This window comes from Macadamia integrifolia, chromosome 6 (genome assembly GCF_013358625.1).
Source record: "Macadamia integrifolia cultivar HAES 741 chromosome 6, SCU_Mint_v3, whole genome shotgun sequence".
In the NCBI taxonomy this organism is placed as follows: Eukaryota; Viridiplantae; Streptophyta; class Magnoliopsida; order Proteales; family Proteaceae; genus Macadamia; species Macadamia integrifolia.
Genome location: NC_056562.1, coordinates 33,244,979 through 33,253,488, shown reverse-complemented (window position 1 = coordinate 33,253,488; position 8,510 = coordinate 33,244,979).

Below are 8,510 nucleotides of genomic sequence, written 5' to 3'. Positions count from 1 at the left end.
CCAATTCGGTATAGTCGATGTGTAGTGGTTCTATCTTCCCCTTTCCTTTTTTTCCTCCCATCCCAAAAGAAAAAAAGGTCATTAATTACTAGTTAACAGAGTAAGAATATATATATATATATATATATTTTAAATATGTTTTTCGTATGCACACTAGCCTAGATTATTGGTGGCAGCTTCGGCTTGAAAAGTTGGTGCCCATGGGTGGAGATTGTGGGATCGAAACCTATCGTATGCAAGTGTGTCGGTAAGATGTGAGTGTGTGCGTCACTCATATTTTTCAGTGAAAACGATATTAAAAAAAAAAAAAAAAAAAAAACTAAATCTTGATTCCCAAAAAAATATTTAATATTATATATACTTAAAATATTAATATTTAACTAATGAGATACGAGTTGGTCCCACAATTCATACGTGTATATTATCGTTTGTTCGTGCTATATTTGAAAATATTAATATTTAAAACTCGTATCAAGTATTTTATTTATTTATTTGGGAAAGGCTCCTTGAGCTTACAACATTTCCTACACCCTATCATAATGTAATATTATGTACATTTTTTTAGAGAAAAAAATAATTATATACGCTTATGTTAGATGGTGTTGGAAATGTCTTTGGTTCTGAGACATTTTTTCCTTATTTTTTTAATCATTTTCAAAATGATTTGAGTGTATTTTTGACGGTCTTGTTCAAATTCTGAATTATTTTAAACACTTTGAACCAAACAAATTAAGTTTTTTTAACCATTCCAATTTTAACTATCTTTTTAGTTAAATCTGTGGCAACATGAGTTTATTAGGGCTAACCCAATATATCCAGACAATTGATCCCAAGACCTGGCCCAATTCTATGAGGTCAAGGTCTAGGTGTGGATCAATTTATGGAGGGTGTTATGGGTACCTGCTAACTATTTTCATGAGTTGGCACAAAAATATAGGTCTATTAAAAATATTTGAAATCCACGCTTAGTGCATTTATTTTGTAATAATATTTAAGTGGAGGATATCCAAAGAAATGGTGGTTGGTTTTGTGCCTCAACAAGGAGGTCTGTGAAGTGTGGACCATACAAATCTACAATTGCTTCATTTTGGCTATGGGCTAACGTGGTTGAGTCCCCGCCTATTGTCACCATTTTATCTGAAACTCCAAAGTCTCATTTTCTCTTCAATTTATAATTTCTCGTGACCTGAGGTGACTATCAAACATGTAAAAAATTTGTCACCTTTGTTGTAAACTAATGTCACCACATATGGCGACAAATCATGAATTGAAAGAATGATGTGTTGAATCCAAGTTATCCTCTAATATATGTCCATGCACGTCCTCATAGTCTCGAACAAATTAATGTGGGATTAGAGTCAACATTTCAATATTTTAGTTTTATACGTAGACAAATGACTTGAAGATAACTCAAGTGGGTAGTGTAGTTGGTGGAAAACAAACTTGGTACGAGCCATAAACTCAAATGTCCTAAGTTCGACTCGCACTAGGTACAAGTGTTCAGTGCTCTTCACTGCTTTCAGTGAAAGTTGTATGATTCTTGCGGTCTATGTGAGTATATATGTCCTTGTAGACTCCTGATACCCCTTTGAGGTCAGTCCCATGGTTTCTATGATTCTCATAGGAGTTGGCACTTGTTGCTACTAATAATCTGTTGGAGATTGAACGTCTGTCCTGCAATAACACAGAAGGCAGAGGCTCAGAGATGGCTCTGGGATCAGTCCTCTGACGCCCAAGTTATAGTAAGCGAGATAGTGAACTTACCTCTACCTACCCCCTTGGTTCTCTTTTATACGATCGGATCCTGTAGAGTCCCATTAGGAGACATCCTTCTACTTCCGATAGACTTGGGGCTGTTTGGAGGATCCTATCTCGTAAGTCTCCTCTTTCTATGGGGAATATTCCCTTCCTTTGGGGATTGGCTTACCTCTCTCCTTCAAGTGGGTAAAGTCCTGTTATGACTCTATTATGAAAGGAGGGCGTAAGTCTCCTCGTAATTTTGGTATCCGAAGTTGTTGGCTTTCCATGATGAATTCAAATTTCCCTTGTATTTGAATGTACGATTAGATGCCACGTGTCAACATCTCGATGGGTGATCAATCTTGAGTGTATAAGTACTAACCCGACTGGCATGTGTGGGTGCCTATGCGTGCATTCGAAGGTTTAGTTGAACCAAAGTTCTGGACACCTTCTTTGGCAAAAATATCCTTGTAAAAACTCCACGAGATTGTTTCAATTTTCCACTCATGCACAAGGATAAGAGCCACATTGAGGCTGCCAGGAGAAAAATAAAAGGAATGAAAGAAAGGAAGTTTCCTACTTCACACGTAAGGCCCAGGATTCAATCAGATCGAGTCATTGATGAACCAAGTGGTTGAGGTAGGCTCTACTCAAGTCATTCTATTGCAAATGATTTGGCCACGACATGAAACTCACACTATATATTTATGGTGATTATGACCACTCCATGGAGAGATTTCATTTGCAACATCAATATTGTTGATAATTGCAACTAACTAGCACTAGTATGTAAATATGTATTCCTGGATATTACACCATTTTAGGTAATTGATCCTTACAACTTTTGGAGAAGGGTTTTGTGTATGATCATGCATAAAGTTATTGAATGGAGGATAAGAGTCTACGGTGTACCCCCATTCAATTCCATATCATAGGCGATCGTGCATGTACATAACCTTTTGTCTTTTCTTTGTAGTGGAAAAAATACTAATAAAGAAGTATAAATAGGGATGAGTAGGAAAACATTTTTTTTTTTTTCCATCTATGAAGCGATGATAAAGTTTCAAGCAATTTTTTTTTTTTTTTTTTGACTAACAACGGGTACTCAGGCCTTTGGCCTAACTAATTCCACAGGTCCATACTAACCCCACAATCACATGGACTATTCAACTTTTACCGAAAGTAGTGAATAATACTAAACACCCCGTGTGAGTGGCCCAAATGAGGTAAAATGAATCAAACTCGATCAAAACCACACGCTTCTAGAGGCGAAGGTCTCTTGCCAACTCGCCTCATTGCCTCCATCATTATTTATTCACAGTGATGTGGTTCAACCATTCAATATATATCTTGCCAAGATCCAGTAAAAATTGTTCAAAACTATCTATAATATTTGAGGAACAATAAGCATGGGAAGAGTAGAAAACCTTCATTTATAATGCACCACATAATTAATCGAGATAAGTACACCAAAAAAACATGTCCTATGGAATTTCTTTTTATCCAATTGTTGGAATGATTAGATGATCTATGAACATGTCATAAAAGAGGATAATGCAGTCATAAAGCATACTCTAGAGATCTGAACTTAACCGCTCTTCATGTGGCAATGAGGAGTGTAGAGTCTATAGACACCTCATTTGAACCTTTGGGGTTTTTATGGATAGAAATGAGAGAAAATTACATGATTATTCACTTTTGGGTTTTCATATTACCCAATCTATGTTTCTATTAACAAAATTACATGAAATTAGGTTTGGGTTTACCAAACTACTCAAAACAGTCTCCCCCTATACGGTTATTTTGACATTTTTATCCCCCTTCTTCTTCCTTCTCCCTCCCCCATTGACCACCTATGCATCTCTCCCCTGTCCCCGACTCCCTCACCTCGTCCTCCATCGCCATCCAGAAATCAAAGGAATCCCTCTAGCGCTCTTCCCAGATCCGGTAAGTTAGCATCCAATCCACAATGTTTAATCCTCAATCTAAGAAATTGCTACCAATTGGAAGAACTGTTCAAGATTCAAGAAGCAGATTGGGTTTTCTACAAAAAGCTTCATTTCTCAAATTCATCTCCACAAGTGCCTTACACTTCAGATATCGAACCCTTTAGTGTTCTCTTACCTTGTAAATTCATGTGGGTTCTCACCTGCAGCTGCCGTCTCTGCCTCCAAGAATATAAGTTTTGGAACCTTAGACAGACCAGATACGATTCCATCATTTTTTAGAAACCATGGTTTCACTGAAACCTAGATTTCAAGTCTCATCAGGAAGTACCCATCTTTGCTGTTAGTGAATCCTACAAAGACCCTTTTACCCAAAATTGAGTTCTTTCATTCTGTGGGTGTTCAAAGCTCTGAAATTTCCAAAGAGTCCCAGCTCTCTAGTTCAATAATTCCTGCTTTTAATTTCTTCAAGGGTTTAGTTGGGACTGAAGAATGTTGTTATTGCTCTGAGACATGAAAAGGTTCTAGGGTTCAGACACTATAGATCTCTGAAAGTGAAAAAGAGAAAAGAAAGAAGAGAACTGGGGGAAATATAAGGGAAAGCCGATATACGTTATGTTAGTTGAGACTTGAGAGTGGGTTAGATCTTAAAGTTGGTTATGAAACTATACACATCTGAAGATTCTGATCAGGAAACAACACTACCCAAAGAAAGTTATGAGAAAAATTATAAAAAAGAACAACTCAAATGTTAACACTTCAACAGCATAATTCGTACGCATAGGCAAAGCCCAACGGATTTATCCGTTTCCTCAAATGTGATGTACAGAAAGTGGCTTGCAATATTGCTCTCATGAAGCCCACACACGAAGTGTTTAGGCGCTGCTGGTGGAGTCGTTAGAGATGATGCCGTCATTGGTAGAGGAGGACAAGTTCTTTTTATTTATTTATTTATTTTTTTTTCCAGTGGAGAACAATACGAGGGAGCATAAGGAAGGGGGAGAACTTGTTGACGGTGAATGGAAGATGGGAGGAAGAAGAAGTTGAGGGGTAGAAATGTCAAAAGAACCGTTTGTGGTGAGGGAGGGCACTATTTTGGGTAGTTTGGTAAACCCAAACCTGATTTTGTGTTATTTTGTTAAGGAAAACATAAGTTGGGTAATTTTGTAAAGGAAAACTCAAAAATGTATAATCAAGTAATTTTTCCTAGAAATAAAGGGATGATCCCAAGAAACAGCAAGATGCATGTTCTTGATAATGTTTTGACTAGTAAAAATGACAGAAAACAGTTTATGTCTAATCTCAAAAATAATAAAAGTCCAAATCTATTGAATAATCCATCTTCTCTTGTTTTTTTCCCACCAAATATGAATTTAACTAATTTTCATTTAAGTAATCTATGTTTTTCTCTTGGTTGTAAATAGTTGGTAATTAAAATAAGCCTTATGGTCATTGCCTCTTTCATTATTTATTTTCATTTATCTCTAACCTTGGCCAAATTGTTGGAATTGAGAATATATGGCCAATAATAGTACGTCATGATCCCTGATAATCAAGATTATGAATGTTTAATATATCCCAAGAGTGGTAGGATTTCTCTCATCAGAGTTTATATAGGTTGGTGCCTAGTTTTGGTTGGCTGTTTGTTCCTTTCTTTCTGGCCTCTTCAATGTACAATTGACACCCTTGTGAGTTCTCCAATCGACTCAATGACTAAAGTTGCATATCACCTTTTGCAAGTTGTGCATGGTATGATGTTGTCAATGATGCTTAAAGTGTAGGAAATTCTGTCCTTCTCAAAGTGAAAGCTACATAAAACCCCATTTATTTTCGGATAAAGCCACATTATGATTCTGTCTAGTTGCATGAGAAATAAAAGGAAGGAAAGTGAAATATAATCAAACTAAAATGTTACTTCCGTAACCATTTCCTAACACAACATGTCATGTAACAAACTCCAAATCATTCAACATATGGTTATTGAATTTTACTTTGCAAATTTAAAATGAAAAATAAATATTACATTGAAAGAAATAACTGCCAAATATAGTAAGGTTTATAGGTAGGTTACACAATCATTTCTTTTTTCTTTCTACTGAATTTTGTTTTTCTTTGCTATACAAATTTCACTTACCTTTCACCAGACACAACTTTTTTTTTTCTAGGTTACACCACGGAACTTAAAGGAAAAGATGCAAGTAAAAATCAGTATAAAAAGTTAGTGTTTTCTAAATATTAATTCTTTTACTTCGATATGAGTTGTCAAGTAATAACTGCATAAAAGCACCATTTTCTTTAGTTGCATCAAGGAACTAGGGGAAAGAGTGTTTGGGGTCTACAGCCCATCAAACTTGACTCATATATTTGATTCCAAATATGATTTCATGATTGATTGGCACCATAAATCAAGCTAAGAGTGATTCGTTGCCCTTTTTTTTCTTTAATTCTTTATCAACGGAAATCGATTGTGTCATTTACATATCCTTAACTAATCAATTTAATGAGCAACAAGGGGTATCTAATAAGGGTGTTGGTAATAATCTTTTTCAATATTAAAATCCACCATGGTAGGTGAACTTTGTAGAGTTCATCATTAATTTGCCATTGGGCTAGAAATAGTGGGCATGAGTGGATCCACGTCATAGAAAATCATGTTCCTTTTTCACTATTAAATGTTCAGTCTAATACGAGTATATAATGTGGGTCAAATCATCCTTCCACGTTATCTTAAAAAAAAAAATAATAATAATAATAATAATAGAATAAAAAGAATTCCATAAACCTCTATCATGTAATAAAGAGTTTGGCGGTTTGTTTCTTTTACCAAAAAAGGAAAGATAGCCTGTTTTTAAATTTCACACATTTCGAAACTTAAATTTGACCTATGAAATGGATTGAAGAGTCTTTAATATATAAACCTAAGTACCTAACTAAATTAATATCGATTAATTACATATAAAGTGGCAAATTGTGAACTTGCAAAGTTCATTGCACTTAAACTAGAGGATTTGCATCCAAGTCTCAATTAATATGCAAGAGAGCCCGGATTTATTGACCTTATGTGCTAAAAATAAATGATTCCATTCCGGCAATTTCTGCAAATCTTGGCCAGCTCCATTAATGGCATATTAAAAGGACTCAAAGCCAACAAGTCTTATCCAAATATATGGTCTCAGTTTCGAGCCCGTTCAATTCTGTTCCATCAAATTACCCTTTTCACCATAAAGTTGAACTCTACGGACCATATTTGATTTAGCTCTTGATGTTACGCCAGCAACTACTTCAATTTTTTCCTTTTTTTCCTTCTAGGTCAAGTGTGGGCAAATAAAAGCGTACTAGTTGTCCATTTATAAACAAATGCTTTGATGTTTCTGTTAGTTTTATTTTTTTTTTGGATTTCCTTATTTGATTTAATTTGTATCAATAATATTGAGAAATCCCTAATCACCATTGTCATTGGTCTCTGATTAGATTATAGCCTCTTGCTTGACATAAAGTTTTTCTTATTCAAAACAATGGGATAAAGTTTTTTGTCCGATAAAGGCCCTGCAAGGTAAGAAAAGGGGTGCGCAATAAGCATCATGCCCCTCTTGGGGTGCACACCCATCCGAGTAGGCATAGGGGTTATTTTTGAATAGTAAACCCTTGCCTGGAAACAATAGAAAAAAAGGCTGGGTATGCTAGCGATATATCCATACTTGCGTCTATCTCTCTCTTCCTCTCTTTGGAAAAGTCCCTTATACCCCTACCATCCAACCTCACATTGATTGAACCACTAGTTCCAGCAAAGTCGATGCCATACCTAACTTCTTCCCAAAACAATATTAACTTCTTGATAAGGAGAAAAATCAGGTATCATGGTTTCAAGTTTTGGTATTGTATCGGCCGTATTATCTCAGTATCGGCTGAGACCAATATCATGTACCTCTGATCGATCTAGATTGATTACTTATATCGTTTCAGGGGTAAAACAATAATTTTATTTCATTTAAGCAAGGACAAAAATGACCTATATGAATCGATCTAATTCGATCTGAATTGGTATCGATACCTAAATCTATGAAGGGCACAGATGGTTAGGAAAAGTCATGCTCAAAGCAACTCTTGTGTTCTTAAATCTACAACTTCGAGCTAAAAATGCCTGAAACCTCCACATGGGATCTCATTGTCCCCAAACATTCAATCATGCGTTCGTAGGTACTTGTTCTACATCTCCTTTCTCATTCTCTTTCTGGCTTCTTGACTCTGGTTCTATTAGTCACCTAACTGCAAACATTAGTAATTTGGCCATTAGCACACCTTACTCTAGTCCAGAACAAATCATTGTCGGCAATGGACAAGGTCTGCCAATCTCTCATACTGGATCTTCTACCTTTGATAGTTCTTCCTTTACATTTGGTCTTTCAAACATACTCTGTGTTCCAAATATTCATTGCAATCTTATCTCTGTGAATCATTTTGCTATGGAAAATAACCTTTTCTTTGAATTCCATTCTAATTTCTTTCTCATTAAGGATGAACAGATGGCGAAGATCCTATACCGTGGCCAGAGTAACAATGGTCTCTATTCGATGTCATTGTCTCCTCCTTCAAATTCCATTGCTTGTACTAGCATCCGAGCTCTGACCATTGACTAGCATCGTCGACTCGGACATCCATCTCACAAAATAGTATGCTCTCTTTTACATTAGTTTCAGCTTCCTGTTTCTAACAAATCTTTTTCTGTTTGTGATGCGTGTCAAAGTGCTAAAAGTCACAGGCAGCCGTTTGAGCTTTCACTTTCCATCAGTACTTCTCCTTTGCAACTGTTACACTGTGATGTAT